We start from the raw sequence: 17,505 nt of genomic DNA, 5'->3' as shown, positions 1-17,505 counted from the left end.
TCTTCCCTAGAAAGTAGCCGGTGACTATGCAATCAGACATGAGTCAATCGTCTTCCTATCTGCTAGGCAGATCCAGTCCGGCACATATATGCTTCAAATATTTTCGAGTGGCGGCATCGAACGTCTAGCAAAGGATATGACGGTTGTCCCTTCATTCTTTGAACCTCCTTGGCAAATGTAACAAGCGAATAAAGGCTATAGTAGGCCTATACCATGTAGATTCTGGCAAATGTCGTGACGACAAGAAATAAGAAACAAAGAAACAAAAACACACACAAACAAGATTTTACGTGATTTTTTTTTTTACGTGATTTTTTTGATGTTCATGATCTGAAAAGTTTGAGTGATGTTGATGATTACTTTGGCCAATTACTTCTTCAATTCTACGAAATTTTCCCCTACGTAATTACCATAGTGACCATTAACGTATCATACATTTTGCCCATCACAGCGTGACTTCATCCCAACTGTTCGCGAGGATCCCGACTGCCATACTTTCTCGTGGGCTCACTCGGGAAACAGCTGCTGTAATTTTTGCAGTTTCTCTCCAACAGAACTAGAGCGCAATTCATTCCTCGATCACTGGTTTTGCGTTGTGCTGGCATGGTAGGTAAACATGTATAAAGCTCATTGATGAGAGGTTTTCCTTTATCAGAGGTGTTTTTTTTTTCTACACACATAAAAAAAAAACAGCAACGGTTTCAATTCTGCTATTTCAGAGTGATAGCCTGAAATATGTACTTTCTGGCTGTTTGCGCAGAGTTAAAATCCCCTCTCCCTCTCTTTCACACACAAGGCAAGAAGAAGAAGAAGAAGAAGAAGAAGAAGAAGAAGAAGAAGAAGAAAGAAGGAGGATGGGGAGGAGGAGGAGATCAGAGGTTAAAAACTGTTGCAAAACATGGCTTTCCGTAGACCCGCAGAAGCAGCTGACAAAATGAAACAAACGAGACAAAACATGTAGTGAGGAGAAACGATTTGCTATATCATCGAATGTTTTAAAGACACTATTTTCCGTTTGCAGATGAAAAAAAAAGCTTAGTGCTTCAAAATAGTTTCAAACTCTGAGTTAGGGATAGAAGCAACCAATGTAAAAAAAAATTCAATCAGTATGATCAATGTTGAGTAATGGTGAATGCACAAAATGTCAACAATAGTTATAATACAATTTTTTTCAGAATAAACCGTCTACATTATTTTATGGTTTATTGAGGAAAAACTGTGATATCTCCGTATGTTCTAGGCTTTAACGAAACGGGGTTTTAAAACCACATAGGCCCTACCGCCTATAACAGATAGCGATACACAAATTCGGGGAAGTAACCCCTTTTGACCTCCAAGAAGGTTGACAACTGCTAGATTTAAGAATAACTTTCGATTTCTATAAAGTTGTAGATAAATGTGATTATTTGAATTCATTTACATTTTGTTATCTGTCTCATCATTACGCTTCTCTATTCTATTTCTTTTCTTTTTGTCTTACTTCATTTCTCTCCTCAGGCAGTCAGGGGAATGCAATCTGAAAAAGATTTATATCATTAATCTTAAAGTTTCATCAAATGTAATTGTGATATACTATTGCGAATGAAAATGCGTGTATCCAAGCCGAACTTGAACCTAGATGTTTCCCTTTGAGACGTCACTAATAGTATAAGTCATTTTATAACATGGTATATAAAATTCTTTAATTCACCAAGACATTTAATTACTTTTGGAAATTGATTCATTTTTTTTTTTACTAATATGAATGAATGAATGAATGAATTTGAATTTATTACCCAATACAATGTCATAATCATTTTACATGTTGACAAATACGCTGTCACATGGGGAAAAAAGCAAAGATACTATAAAGGAACCAGTAAATAGCATGAATTCTATTCGAGTCTGGCCCCTTGAAGTTCAGGCAGTTACAAAGTACTTTTCTTATTTTTTTTTTCTTTTTACTGTGCAGTAATGTGTTACCACGGTTACTTTTAGATAGTTATCAATAAGATATTCTAGTGCTTGTAAAAGAAAAATGATGAAATTAACAAATCACTATCAACTGATAATTTGTATAAGTATGCATGATGTCATACACGATGTCTACCTCTATCAAAAACAGAAAGTAACGTGCATTAGAACACGATATACTGAATACGTCATATTCATTAATTTGTTGAAGTCAGTTTCGTTTATTTCTGCAGCACCATGAACCTACTTTAAGTCCTTGTTTCATCCCCCCCCCCGGTCAAAAACTTTAAAAAAAAGGTGGAAATTCGGCATTTTACATTTGTTTTACTTTGGGGACAAAAAAAAAATTGACGTATTTTGCTTTTCACAAAGCTAGAGTACTTAAACTCGCCAATAAAAAAAAGATGTGTTATACTTTAAACAAAGAGCGTTATAAGCCCGAGGTTTTAAGTTTCGAGAATAGTAATAGAGTGGAAATACATTCTAAATTAGCTGCCACATTCTTGAATCTCTTTTCTTTCTCATGTAAGCAGCAATGCAATAAACACACTGGTGAATGACACATGAATGTTAACCAAAAGAATAGATATAGATAAATATATGATGGAAAGATGGATAAAGCAAGTTTGTTCAACTAAAGAGGTCCCACTGAATTTTTGATGTAGTCTGGTCGGCGATTGTGTCGTACATTTTCTCTTGAATTTCTGATTTATTATAGCAAAATGTAACTAAATGTTATAAAAGCAAGGTTACTTTCATTTGCACTATACGAATGTCGAATGACACACATAATTATTACACACATATTTCATATCGGCTCAAAATGACAATGGGTTTAGTTCCCGTGGGTTTCTGTGTAACCCGTCCCTGCACAGTTCATTTCTAAGCCACGCATACCTTTTCGTGATGGATGTTATGCCTTTGTGTGCTTTGTATACTGAGCTTTCGTAGTATTGTTCGGTGCACAACTTTGACCTCTACCAGTGCTCGCATGAACACGGTTTATTCCATTGACTCACTTTACTGCTCGTTGGAACTACCCCTCGAAAGGTACCTATGGTACGTGTGTAGCATGTCATTGTCAGTGATGATAATGTATTACAGAAAGCCAACGTGTTCACAATTATGCGTGCATTGTGTGTGTGACATGGATCCAGCGTTTAGGGAGAAAGTGTTTGTTGGTCATAAAGGAGTTACTAAACACTAATATGCTTTGTTTCTCCTTAATGATTTGAACAATATTTGATCCCATTACAATCCATGCTTTTCTGCCGACACTGCTTTGTTACATTTTCCACACAATGTTTCCCTGTAGCTAGATCCTGAGTTATATATATATATATATATATATATATATATATATATATATATATAGTATATATATATATATATGAAGAGTTTGTTTGCAAAAACCGATAAGTCCATTATTGAAGATTTTGAAGTACGGTGTCTATCATAAAGTACAAAATAATACCTTTTAAATGATATATGGGTCACTTCATATCAAGGTACATTTTTGAAGTTATGGTCAAAAGAAGCAAACATTTTGTTATTATTTCCTTTATTTTTCTTGACCTTTAATCGCAAATATCTCCATTTGGCAAATATGGACTTATCGGTTTTTGCAAACAAACTCTTCATATGTATATATATATATATATATATATATATATATATATATATATATATATATATATATAATGATATATATATATATACAAAGAGAGATAGAGGTACAGACGTTAACGTATGGAGTCGTATATTTCCTGTTTCCTTTCTTCCTCAGGGTTCTATGACTGTGTCCTTGAAAAACCAGCCATTGACCGATGCAATATCAAAAGTTTTGAGAGATCTGCCTCAAAGAATCATTTGGAGATATATCGGGCCGAAACCTTGTTACCTTGGCAACAGCACTCATTGTTGATTGGCTGCCTCAGCGTGATTTTGCTCAGTAATAACTATCTCTTATTTTTTGCTAACATCATCTAAAACAGTTGTATGACACGATCTGTATAATAGTGTCTTCTGTCGAGGACATGACTTGATTATTTTAGTCTCATCATCTTTCGGTTCCGTTTGCAATTCTAAATGAAACGGAAGTTCATAGAAATATGAACGTTTTTGTGTGTGTTAAGTGAACTCAAATCTTTGTCAAATTTCACTCAGTATGAGTCAGCTATTACAACGAATCTCGCAGCGCGAGTCTCAGTTCCCAATCAAAGTCGTGGTGTCGCTTCGGTGCCGAGGTACTTTTTTAGATTTGCTATAAAATGGTTCCACACACACACACAGGCAAAATGCTGAATTTTACACTTATCTGACAATCAAGACTGAACACAAATTTGTCTGTTCTAGGCTGGCACAATACGCGCCGGCAAATCAAAACAAAAAAGTTTACAGTGAGTAGGACTCCCTCTCTTTTCTTTTCTTCTTTTTTCGGTTTTAGGGTTTTGGGCAATGCCAATTTAAGTTCGACTTTCAATGTTTTTGGTGTGAAAGAGATCTTTCCTGAATGAACTTTGTAAGATATCTTATTTTTGTGTGTCTGTGTTTGCATTTCCACACACTTGACTATGATCAATGTTCAACAACAATCACCACCACCAACAACCAAAAAGAAAATGTATTATGAAGACATAATCTATACGTGTGTAAAGACTTCATTTTTGTGTGCGGAGATATGCTGACGCTGCACTCTAAATGCAAATAACCCTGATAAATATTTTATGGATGGACTGTACCCACATAGTATTTTGGCTCCTACCTGTATGTCTTAAGTGCCTTCCACACCGATGTTCAAAGTGAATAAGGTAAATGTAATGATTATAAAAATGTTCACCTGGCACCCATAAAAAGCGAATGTTGGTCTCTCTTTGACTCGATCTCCTGTCATCGTTGAAACAGCGCAACCTAGCGTCCGTCTGCTGATCTACAACGGTGGCGGAGGTGGGGTACATGAGGCCATCCACTGCGGCGAACCCATGCTTATCATACCACTGGACTGGCAGGGGACCAGCCGGTCAACGCTCAACTGGTAGCAGCGAAAGGACTCGGTCTCACACTGACTCTGGGCGATCTTGACGAAGAGACGTTTCGTCGAACCGTCCACGAGATTATAGAAACACCAAGGTATGCTATGCAAGTTAGAAGTCTGGTTGTTTAAAAGACTTTTTTTTTTTTTTTAAACCCCAACAGGGTATTTATTGCCTCCATAGTTCAACATCTTATATCACATTACATAGAGTGAAAAAATAAAATACACTGAACTTCAAAAAACATTCTTCAGATTAAAAACACACACACACACACACACACACACACACACACACAAACTCTTTACGAAATATACATCATTTGCTTTGGTAAATTGTGATGTGTTTTCTAACTATTCAAATCTTCCTCAAATCTTTTACAAATTTCTCTTTCAAACAAATATTGCAAATTAGTTTCACGACATTCTTTTCCGGTTTAATATCTTAATAGTATATGTTTATAGATACACCAAAAAACAATTGTCAAAAACAAATCTAATTCAGTCTCCTTATGGGCTTTTAACAGATACATTCCTGTTATCTCAACATCAACATTATGCATAAGTTTGATTATAACTGTCAGATACGAAAAGAAAACCTTATTTAATTTAAACTCAATGAACGCGTGTAGATTATCTTTATCTACACCGCAATGCTGATATTTTCCATCTCTTTTGATATGCCATCTATACAAATTCTTTTTTACTGGTAATAAATTACACAAAATCTTAAAATCAAATTCTTTTAATTTGTTTTCTTTTCAATAACATAAGTTTCTTTTGAATATATTCATCCAATCGAATGATGAGTCGAATTCTGTTACTATCGGGACAATGTGTAGGCCTACTCAAAATTTTGTAAAAATGTTTGGTTGGACATCTTGAATACTTCTTTTCTGCTTTCTTGTTCCTATTCTTATCTTAGGAATTTTTAATGATCTACTATGAAACTTTGTACATGATTCCGTATAATTGCTTATCCATGACCTACGGATGGCCCGGGGTAATAGAATATAACAAAAACAAAACAAAACAATGTTTGCTTACTTATCTGTCGTTTAAGTTACCTAGAATTTCTGTAATAGATATAAAAATTATATTATCATTCTTGAAAATGACTTTGAAGAATACAATTCCACTTTGATACCGGCCATCATAAAACAAAGTAGTTTTATGAAAAGTTCTACTTTTATTATGCCATTCGATTTCATATTTTACTCTATGTACCTTGTGTTGATATTTTAAAGAAATATTGTTCTTTATCATTAACCAAGCTTCTACTATAAATAAAACAATGGGGGTTGATTCGTACTTCTCACTTTCAAATTCAAACAATCCAAATTTGAATTTAGTAACAATTCAAATACACCAAAAGAAATTATACCAAGGAAAACACATTTTACTCCATGTTCCTTTTATTGCACTTAGAGTGCGTCCAAGCCATCTCAATCATGTCAATCGGAAGCTGAGTTTTTGCATAGAAAGGTCGATCAAGTTAACACCTCCTTTTTCAAACTCTTAAGTCATAATAGTTCGTTTTACTTTTTCAATGCTTGTTTGCCAAATAAAAGTACATAACAAGTGATTCAACCTTGTCAATATTTTCTCAGAAATTCTGTCAACCATAAGTTTATGAACTATCTGACTTAAAGCTAACGCTTTTACAATAAACAATCTACCAAAAAGAGTAAGTTTTCTTTTTCGTCAGTTGTCTAAAAGTCTTTGCGATTTCATACGTTTGTTTTCCCATTTCAAAGTTCGTGCTTTATCCATATCTGGTGAAATATAAAACCCTAAGTACTTTTTGGGTGTGTCTGTCCACACTAAGTCGAGATCATCGAGTTACCATTTTGACTTGGCAGCTCCCAGGCACATAACTAATGTTTTGCTCTTAGTCAGTTTTGGTCCTGCTATGTCTCCCTATAATTCCAACTCTTCAGTTAATATTTCTAATTATCCTTAACCTGAAACCAAAAAAAAAAAAAAAAAAAAATATACATATATACATATATATATATATATATATATATATATATATATATCACAGCCATCTGCATAATTGTAGTAATTTCACTTAAAAATTTCCCTCCATCCTTAAAACTGAAATACCATCTATGCACGTGTTATTTCTTATTCCGGTCGAAATAAATTCTGTAGCAAGAACAAAAAATAAAGCTCAAAGTGGACAGCCTTGTCTAATACCTCTTTGCATTAAAAAAGACTCAGATATCCAGCTATTTACTAACACTGAACTGCGAATATCTGTGGACAATACTTTTGGCCATGTCCGAAAAATATTACAAAAAAAATTAGGGCAAAATAACTCAAAATCAAATTCAATTACATCAAAAACTTTTGAAAAGTCTGCCATCATTATTGCACCATCTATCCCTTTTCTTTTCGTATACAGTGCACTCCCGTTATAACGAAATGCTCGGGACCGGCAGTTTTCTTTCGTTATAACGAAATTTCGTTATAACCGAACAAATGCAATATATAACGAAAACAAGAAAACCACATATATTCTGTTTGCTGAATACTCATCATACACTGGAAAGCTATGTGAAATGTGATGGGATAACTGTATCACAATAATAAACGCAAGTTCCCCTCAGAAACTGTGCGTGACACAAAGAGCGAACACACAGTGGTGTGAAGCGTTCACCCATGCAGAGAAGCTATATAAATGCTTGTTCCGCTACGAATTTTCGAAAGCAATTCGCATTTCGTTATAACGGAGCACATTTCTTTTGTTTTTCTTTGTCTGTGGCGCTCGGAAAAAACTTCGTTATAACGGAAATTTCGCTATAACCGTGTTCGTTATAAGCGAATTTTTTACCATAGACTTTAATGGTGATAATTTTGGGACCAGAAGATTTACTTCGTTATAACGAAATTTCGTTATAACCGTGTTCGTTATAACGGGAGTGCACTGTATTTAATAATATCAATTGTCATTCTTTTATTAAAAGCTGATAATCGATTTTTGATCAAACCAATTTGATCTTCGTTTACACTTTCACTAATCACTGATTGCAAGCGTGTGGCTAACACTTCGGCAATTATCATAGTCGCAGTTCAACAGTGTATGGTCTCAAATTTTCCAAATATCGCTGATCTTTTTTTTAATAAATCAATATTATGAGGTCATTCTGTTAAGTTTCAGACATTTCTTTCTTTATGGAACATTCATTAAGAAAATTCAGCAATAAAAATTGAAATTCATCCCGAAAGTTTGATAACATTCTATAGGTATACGATCAGAACCGGGTGATTTATTTTTATTCACTGAAAAATCCGCACGCTTGCATCCAGCAATCGTTAACAGACCATCACATTTGTTTTTCCCCTCTTCACTCGATGTAGGAATTTGAACTGAATTAATATACTGATATTGCTTATTTTCATCAACTTCAGATTTCCTATAAAACAGTGAATAAAATTTCACTACTTCATGCAGTATTTCTGTTTGCTCGGTTAAACATCTGTCTTTTTTTTTTCTACAGAAAACAACTGGTTTATCTCTTTTCTTTCTGATTTATATTTTTTTCTATAGACCTAGAAAATATTTCGTACATTTTTCTCTTTTTTTACCAACTAACTCTTGCTCTAACAGATGCGCCTCTATATTCAGTCTCTTTCATGAATTTGTACAAGTTCTTTCTTAACATATATATATATATATACTGGTTAAATGAAAGATACTGGTTATATACCGGTTGCTTAAGAGATGGACCAAAGCTTTCCCTTTGCTTCTGAAAATATTTATCCTTGTATATCTTATAGTACATGATAATTCGTTTCCTGCATGTAAGCACATATTTAAATACAGTCCACGCAATAATGATGATTGCGATGATAATTGATGTTAATGATGCAACCCTATAGGCCTACATGATAACAATCAGCATCATTTCATCTGCTAATACAACTGCACCGTGATAATGGTACAGTGATAATGACGATATAAAGAGGAGCGAAATATATTGCCTCTAGTATTTTTTATCTCCGCAGGTAGTCCAGGCTAGAAGGCACCCAACCTTGTTTCTTGATATATATAATGTTTTTTGATGGTTTCTTGTCAATTCGAGGGTGCTGATTCCAAATCCGATTGATGCCACTCGCGTAACCTTGAGCATTTTTGGCAAAATGCAAAAATCCAAAATGGCCGCACGATATGCTAATTCGCCTGTGATAAACACAATAATGTGCATTATATGACCAATTATTCCACCAAAATTTGTACATTTCTGTTCCTAGAGTTACTCCATCTGCATTTGGAAGCGAATTTTCATTTCACATAGGTTCATTTAGCATTTAAAGCTCATTTTTCAAATTAAAAATGGCCGCCATTCCTATGCTTATGTACTATATGAATGGCAAAACATATGCATGGAAATATAGCACCAATTTACTGTATTTCCAGTCCCGTACCTACGCTATCATAAAGTGTTGCATGTGCAATATATTGGGTGTCACTTACAATACATAGGGGGCCTACATATATGAGCATTTAATATTCACAAACCTTACGATGTTGAACACAATTTCTTATATATTTCATTTTGTCTCTACAAAAGTCTCAACAATTTAAGTTCACTAAACGTCTCGCAAGGAATCAATATACCATCATATTCTACATGCAGGTTGAATATAAAAATGTAATACTAAAACAATATATTAAGGAGCCTAGATACATGGTATTTAACAAATAATGTTGAAAATGCAGGGGAAGCTAGAAAGCAAAGCTTGTAATATGCATTCCCCTAAAACCATATTAACAAAGTACAGAAAAATCCCATACAGTAAGTGCAGAGATACATAGTTGCAAACAAAAACACATCGGACATTAATGACACAACTAAAAACCCTTTACATTGTAGATTTTTTTTTTCCAGTAAGGAGTTGGGGGGGGGGGGGGGAGGGAGCAGTCTTGAGGCGAGTTCGAAATGGATCATAACCTCCATCACTTTGACATGATTTAATTTAGAAGTGCAGCCTTGATATTATCGAGCAAACCTGATTTTTCTTCTTTAATTAAAACAACAAAAACTGCTGAAGGCATAAACGAAACTGTCCTAATGCAATACCGTACAAACTGTTCATTAAACATCAACCAAGGAGCAATGTGAGATACCTCTTTCGGTTCTCTCACAGTTCCCAGGTGTTGATAATATACACTTTGACATCATGATGTCATTCAGTCTTGTCTTAAAACTAAAACTGTCATTTTTATTGTCTTTAAAGAACCCTTTAATTGTATGTTTAGCAGCAGGCGACATCAGCCCCAAATTTGCAGAATTCTCAGGTTGTTCTCAAGATGCATATTAGTCCTGCAATTGTTTTAATTGCAACCACATCTGGTGATGTTCAGCACTTCCTCAGGGGTCAGAGGGCGATTATTTGCTATAGAAACAGGATGAAGACATGAAGACTTGCTTGATCACTACCCGTTGAAGCCCCGTGGCTTTGTTGCCAGGCCAGAGACAGTGTTGTAGGTAACTTGGGTGGTATCGGAGATGACATCAGACCAGCATCTGCACCAACCTGTTTTGGGGCCAAAGCTTTCAAGTTACAGTATAGGGAAATCTAGGCTTGTGGGATTTCAGGCGCGTTGATGGCAGGTTGTTCAAGGGGGCATTTCATGAAGTGTTTTCTCAGATCTTTTCTTTTTGACAAACTGTTATAAGCTATTAAATCCTTGCATCTGATTGGCTGAGAGCAAATTTGTCAGACAAATTTGTCACACAAAACGCTTCATGAAATGCCCCCCCCCCCCCTATGCTATCCTGTTTGGAAGGTCAGGGTATGCGTTGACGGCACTGGTGACACTTGCCATCCTTCCTTCCAGTGTGAGGGAGAGTGACCGAGTGCCAGTGAAGGAGGGTGGACTTCCTTAGCCTATGCTTGGAAGGCTTGCCACAGAGGGCTACCTTGAACTTAGCGTTGGCAAGATGGTTACTAAGATAGAAGGCATTGGTCTGATGATAATCTAATAAAGGTTGGGCAAAGTCTCCATAAGATGAAGTACTCCACTATTGTCTTGAGATGGGTCAGTACTCGGCCCATGTCATCCAAGGACTTTCTATGAGACGTCAAAGGCAAGATCATCTGCAAACTTCCTACGTGAAGTGAATGTAATGCCACCACATATATGTTAAAAAGACCTCTAATGGAGTTAGTTTACAGCCACCATTAAGGAGGCCATCATTCAGAGTCCTAACGCAGCTGGTCTGGTTACCGAGAGCAATCCTGAATCTGCAAATGCTGAAGATTAAAGAAAAGCAGTGTAAAATTGTTATAACACTGTTTTCAGAATGAGGCAGCACTGTACAGATCTCAGAGTCTCCCTCGACATCATAGGCCTATACTCAAACACATTCACTCCGAAAAAACGGTGGTAAAGTTCATCTATACCATATATAATTCATCTGGGTTAGCATTGAAAACTTTGGGGCATTGTTTTCATTTCAGAGATTTGACAACAGGAAGTGAGGTGGTCCTTTTTTCCACTTTCCCCTGCCTCATGTTCTTTCTCGGATGAGGGGACTGAAAAGTTTTTATAATATCGCTTTTAGATAATGTAGAACAGGACAGTTGATTGGAAATTTCATTTGTGTCATCATCTAGGATTCAGCCTTTTAATTCAGTAAATCAGAATGAATATCTTGATGTTGAACATCTCAAGGGAAGTGAGTATCAAATGTTCATATCTAATAATTCCTGATAAACGATCTTGATGTTGGCGTCAATTCAAGTTTTGGTGGATTTTTCCAAATACATAGGGAAAAATTCAGATTGAGGTAGCAAATTTGGATATTTGCATCAAAAAATAAATAAGCCTTTGTTAGTAACAACCTTCTGATTTATAATCAGCACACAAATTGGTAAACAGTGTACCTGAGTGACAGAAAAAAAGAAAATTTGTTTATTTCACACGCTCTGCCGTTCATATTGTGCAGGGGTATATGAGTGGCATCCATTTTGAAGTTTTGTATTAAGAAGAATATAATAAGCCTAAAAACAAATTTTCTGTTTGTTTGCTTGTTTGTTTGCTTGTTTTGCTAGTGGCACTCATCAGATTTGCATTGCACATGCAAAACTAAATAAAAGCGTAGGTATGTGACTGAAAATTCGTCTTCTATTTCTATGCATAATTTTTTGCCATTCATATAGTACATGAGTATAGGAGTGGCGGCCATTTTGAATTGAAAATAAGCTTAAAATACTAAATGTACCTCTTCAAATGAAACATTTCTTGCATGTGCAAGTAGAATTACTCAAGGAACAAAAATTTAAAAAAAAAACTTTGATGGAATAATTTGTCATAAAATTGACATAACTGGGATTATCATGGCCAAATAAGCATATCTGGCGGCCATTTTGGATGTTTGCGTTTTGCCGAAAATGCTCAGGGTTACGCGAGTGGCATCAATCGGATTTGGAATCAGCACCCTCGAATTGACAAGAAACCATCAAAAAACATTGTATATATCAAAAAACAAGGTTAGGTGCACTTTCTATGGAGCCTAGCCTGGACTAAGGTTCGAAGCGCAGTGCATCCATAGTGTGATTGTGATTGTGTCATGATATAACGTCAACAATTTGTTTGATAAGAAAAAATCTGGTTGAAAATGGAGACCTTTGCATTACAGTACACGCAATTATGTGTAAGTTAATTTAGATAATGAACTGAAGTTAATATTTGCTCGTGACTCATCGGAAAGTCTTAGCAAAGATAGAATGTGATATTAAAATAATGTGATGTTACAGTTATTTTCATCAATGTGTTTGACATTAACTTGTTTCAGTTGTATAGTTTTCGATACGATAATGCTTTTACTAGCTAGTTATAGACCCCGAGGACTGAATGATGTAGATTCGTGACAGTTTCTCTCCAGTGTCCATTATGTATGAACGGTAAGGAAGAAATATAGGAGAGAGGAGCGTCGTGTATGTTATTGTGTGCAGTGTGTGTGTTTGTGCTTCATTATTGTGCCGTAGGATATCTTTATAGTTCAATGTAATAGAAACAAAATGTTTTAATGTTCAAACCTGGAGTATAATAATGATATTAAAATTACTATGTGAGGAAACGAAAACTCAGTTGAGGGTAGTTGAAGCTGCACATGGGTGCTGTTTATTATTCCGAAGGTTCGTTATTCCGAAGGGTCGTGATTCCGAAGGTTCGTTAATCCGAAACACACAAATTCCCTATACATAGAGGTTCGTTAATCCGAAAATGAAAAAGGGTTCGTTAATCCGAACATTTGTGGTGTTATTCCGAAGGTTCGTTAATCCGAAAATGAAATAGGGTTCGCTATTCCGCATGCTCGTTTATCCGAAAATGAAATAGGGCTCGTTATTCCGAAGCTTCTTTGATTCGAAATTGAAATACGGTCCGTAACGAACCTTCGGAATAACGAGCCTTATTTCATTTTCGGATTAACGAACCTTATTTCATTTTCGGATTAATAAACCTTCGGAATAACCAATCTTCGGAATAACGAACCTTCGGAATAAAGATCCTTGGGAAAAACGAACCTTCGGAATAACGAACTGTAACCGTAATTATTGCAACATAGAAAATTACATTACATGATTGTAATGTCTTTGTGCATTAGGACGCAAAACTCTTAAGAGTTGCGAGTATCCGCATACGACCATGAAGTTGCCTTATTTATCTCTTCTAGTTACAAAGAGAATGAAATGAGAGCTTCGGCCATTCTACGGGATCGGATGGCCAGCCCGCGTTGGACACGGCGGTCTTCTGGATAGAGCACGTAGTCAAGTTCGGCGGCGACCATCTCCGATTACGATCGACCGAGATGGGCTTCATTCAACTCCATTCTCTGGACGCAATCGCCTTCCTCGTCGTAGTCGTTGTAGCATGGCCGTACCTGTCTTACGTCTTGTTAGCAGCATGCTGCCGACTGTTGTGTAACCATAAAGCCCACAAAACCAAAACCGACTGATGCCTTGACTTTAATGTTATTTAGTCATTGCCAAGTATTATTAAGCCTTTTGAAAAGCTAGTTGTTACAAATATTATTATATTTGCTTTTGATACTAATTGATGTGCTCATTTTGTTCTAGTTGGTTCTGAAAAAAAAATTAACAGAATCAGGCTTTATATAATCATTTCACACGGATACAATTGCTAATTTATTAGTCATTAAAGAACATCGTCAGCTGAGAACCAAAAAAGCATAAATATAAAAGAAACAATTAATTGTGCTGAAATAAAAAATGTAAAATTAGGAAAATGTTACCTAACAAATTGTTATCTTTAAAAATAACGAAAGAAATTATTGACCCGGAGAGATACGTTGTTGTTGTTTTTTTTTTTAACGTATGCATATATAAATTATATATGTATATATATATGTATATGTATATATATATATATATATAAATATGTATATACAAAAATATAATATGTATATAATATATATATGTATATATATATATATATATATATATATAAACATATATATTCTATTTGCTCCACGTATTGGCAGTACTAGAAATAGCAATAATAATGTCACAATATATAGAGGAATACATTAAATGCCAATTGCCTTGATTTTAATTCAAAATCAAGGCAACTGGCATTTAATGCGTTCGTCTATTGTGACATTGTTATTGCTATATATATATACACACACATATATATATATATATATATATATATATATATGTAATATGGGGACATTTGTATATTGACAGACACAATGCTGCTATTAGTTTCATTGTATTTTTTGTTTTTTCATAACAAGGGGCATTACTGGGCAGAATCATCCAACATGTAATTTATGGGCGTTTTTTTTTTCTGCTTGAACCCATTTAAAAGAATTCATGTTTATCTTCCACTTTAAAAGGAGCTTCATCTCGTGGTTTGTGAGGATCTTCACGGGAAAAAAAAAAATGTTGAAGGGAGACCGGGATCCCCTTCCTCTGACACGTTGTCTGAATATTTCTGTAATTTAGAAGCACACTGAAATTGTTCATTTTGCGATCACTGAGCAGTGACAGAACCTGTATGTTCTTCAGATGTTTTAAAATCTATTGAGGATGTTCATTTCTCATGCGTTTGTCGGTTTTCTTCATGTAGGCCCTATTCATGTATTTTTCTTACTTATTTATTTCTTAAAATCATTGTGATATCCTATTTCGTAGTTTGCGATAACTACCGAAAATGAAATGGTTAAGCATGAAATGGATCAGCGTAATGGAAAATTGAATATGGAAATGCTACTGAGATACGGGAAAAAATCATATAACAGACAAGCAGGTGCTGTAAATGTGCATTTTCATGGGCATGTGATCAAAATTATAAAATCTGCCGCCCGAGCTATAATATTTGATATGACTCCAACAAATTTATTTTTTATTTTTTATTTTTTATTTTATTTTATTTTATTTATTTATTTATTTATTTATTTATTTATTTATTTATTTATTTTTTTTGGGGGGGGGGGGGAGGAATGAGATAAATATAAAGAGAAAATACAAAGCCGTTCTTAGGCAGGGTAAGACATTCCGGAAGTAGGGGACGGAGTCCACCTCGTTTGCCCTTTTATTTTTGAAGTTGAAAATGTTTTTAAAAGAGAAGGAATTAGCACCGAAGGCGTGTTGTGTTTGGGAGCATTGATATTTGATCTTACCACGAGCACTACGATTGACACCTTCCCCCCCCCCCCGCCTTTTCGCTATTGACTACTTTTGTGCCCCATATTATACATAGTACCAAAGAACTCACCTTCACTCATAATCTTCCAAGCAAATACCTGGCATGCCACAATTTAAAAAAATACATTACACTCGAGCCATTATGTTTCACGCTTGCACACGTCCTCTGATTTAATAATGTACCTTACATTTACTGCCACTCATGTAACAAAACACCTTTGCTCGTCTAGCAGTAATAAAAATTTGCCTCCATAATAAAAATTTAAATCCGATACAGGGACTATAAGACAGTTTTGAAAGTAGAATCTCCAGCAGGGGATCCGATATAACATCATCATTTGCACTGTCTACTCGTGACTCTAGATATATCTAAAGGAACGTTATGTAAAGAAAATAGTCTTTCTTTTGCTGTTCTTTTGCTGTGCAATATAGGATTCAGTCTCTCATTTATACTGAGAACCCTAACATTTGTTTTGTTGAATTTGGTTGACGCTCGCGTCGCTTTTATATGAGCGTATAATTGTGCCAAATGGCTACATGACTACAACATAGATTAATTCACGATAAACGAATGATCTTGAGAGCTTGACAATTAAAGCTTAAGCACTAAACAATATTTCTGCGAATCATTGCGTTATGCCAATAGATTTTGATGTTTGAGTGTGAGTGCGTATGTGTGTGTGTGTGTGTGTGTGTGTGTGTGTGAAACACATACACCACGGTTTCCACTGTTTTTTATGCCTCCGCCACGAAGTGGTGCCGGAGGCATTATTGCTGTTATAAATCACTGTCCAAGCCGTAAGGGACTTCTAATCTATGTACACATCCATGTTTCGTATAGCAGTTAGAAAATACGAAAACGTTTGAAGAGACCTTTGCGATGGTATCACCGACCGTTCTGATAGGCTTTCTTCCTTGTAATTCAATAGTACCACGGTGCTGGTAGAAATATATCTATTTATTCTGGGCATACTGAGATCAGTTGGATTACAAAGCACGATACGTCTTTTGCCACACACGAAAAATCTTCATTTTTTAAAAATGCTGAAAAACAAACGAGACAAATTAATGTCGGAAGTCCTCTGAACTTGGAGTGCAAGTTTTGCAGTGAGTGCTACTCGAAACACATAGAGACGTGAAGAAAAAAAAATCCGGTTTTCAATTCTCTTGTTTGCTTTGGAATTGGATCGGTAATGTTACATATCATGTAGCATTACTGCCCATTTATTTTTTTTTTTTCAATGACCTCACTACAGAAAAACGAGTTTAATTAAATGTATTTTCCAATTCATTAATACATTAATTCCTTTTTCTTTTTTCTGGTAGGACCTTTCAGCTTACAACACTCTATTTCAGTTTAAACACAATAATAGCAAAGACGGTAAGAAAGTGGGGGAAAAAAGAAACGCAGATAATTATGTACATGTAACAGAAACAATGAAACACCAGTCATTTGATGAAAAAAAAAAACTACAAAAGATAAGGTACACATTCACCTCTAAACCACAATCTACCCCGACACACACACACACACACACACACACATACGTATGTAATAGAAATAAAGACTTAGATGAGTTAGCATTCTATTCAGCCGAGAACTGATTTTCTATACAGAAATACATGTGTCATAGATATTTTAATGGTGTAATATTCTTCGATGCTTTCCTCCTTCAGTGGAGAGTGACAAAGTGAAGTTGATGAAAGCTGTGAGTGAATCAATTTTAGATAAAACAAAAAAGTCGATTACAAGTAAGAGTCAAGTTTTGAAATGTATACAACTTGAGGAAACATCGTTTCATCAAAGGAGAAGGTGCTGAATGTTTCGG

At 35.2% G+C, this 17,505-nt stretch overlaps 1 long non-coding RNA gene across 1 annotated transcript; it reads left to right on the top strand.

Moving 5' to 3' along the window:
- The first annotated feature begins 456 nt into the window (after window positions 1-456).
- On the top strand, window positions 457-13,998 carry LOC140229828 (uncharacterized). The gene is made up of 3 exons (XR_011901311.1): window positions 457-606; window positions 4,858-5,082; window positions 13,678-13,998. It is a non-coding gene; the product is annotated as an uncharacterized lncRNA (long non-coding RNA).
- Window positions 13,999-17,505: the final 3,507 nt, after the last annotated feature.

Source organism: Diadema setosum, chromosome 6 (genome assembly GCF_964275005.1).
Source record: "Diadema setosum chromosome 6, eeDiaSeto1, whole genome shotgun sequence".
Lineage (NCBI taxonomy): Eukaryota > Metazoa > Echinodermata > Echinoidea > Diadematoida > Diadematidae > Diadema > Diadema setosum.
This window is presented reverse-complemented; position numbering and strand designations above follow the sequence as displayed.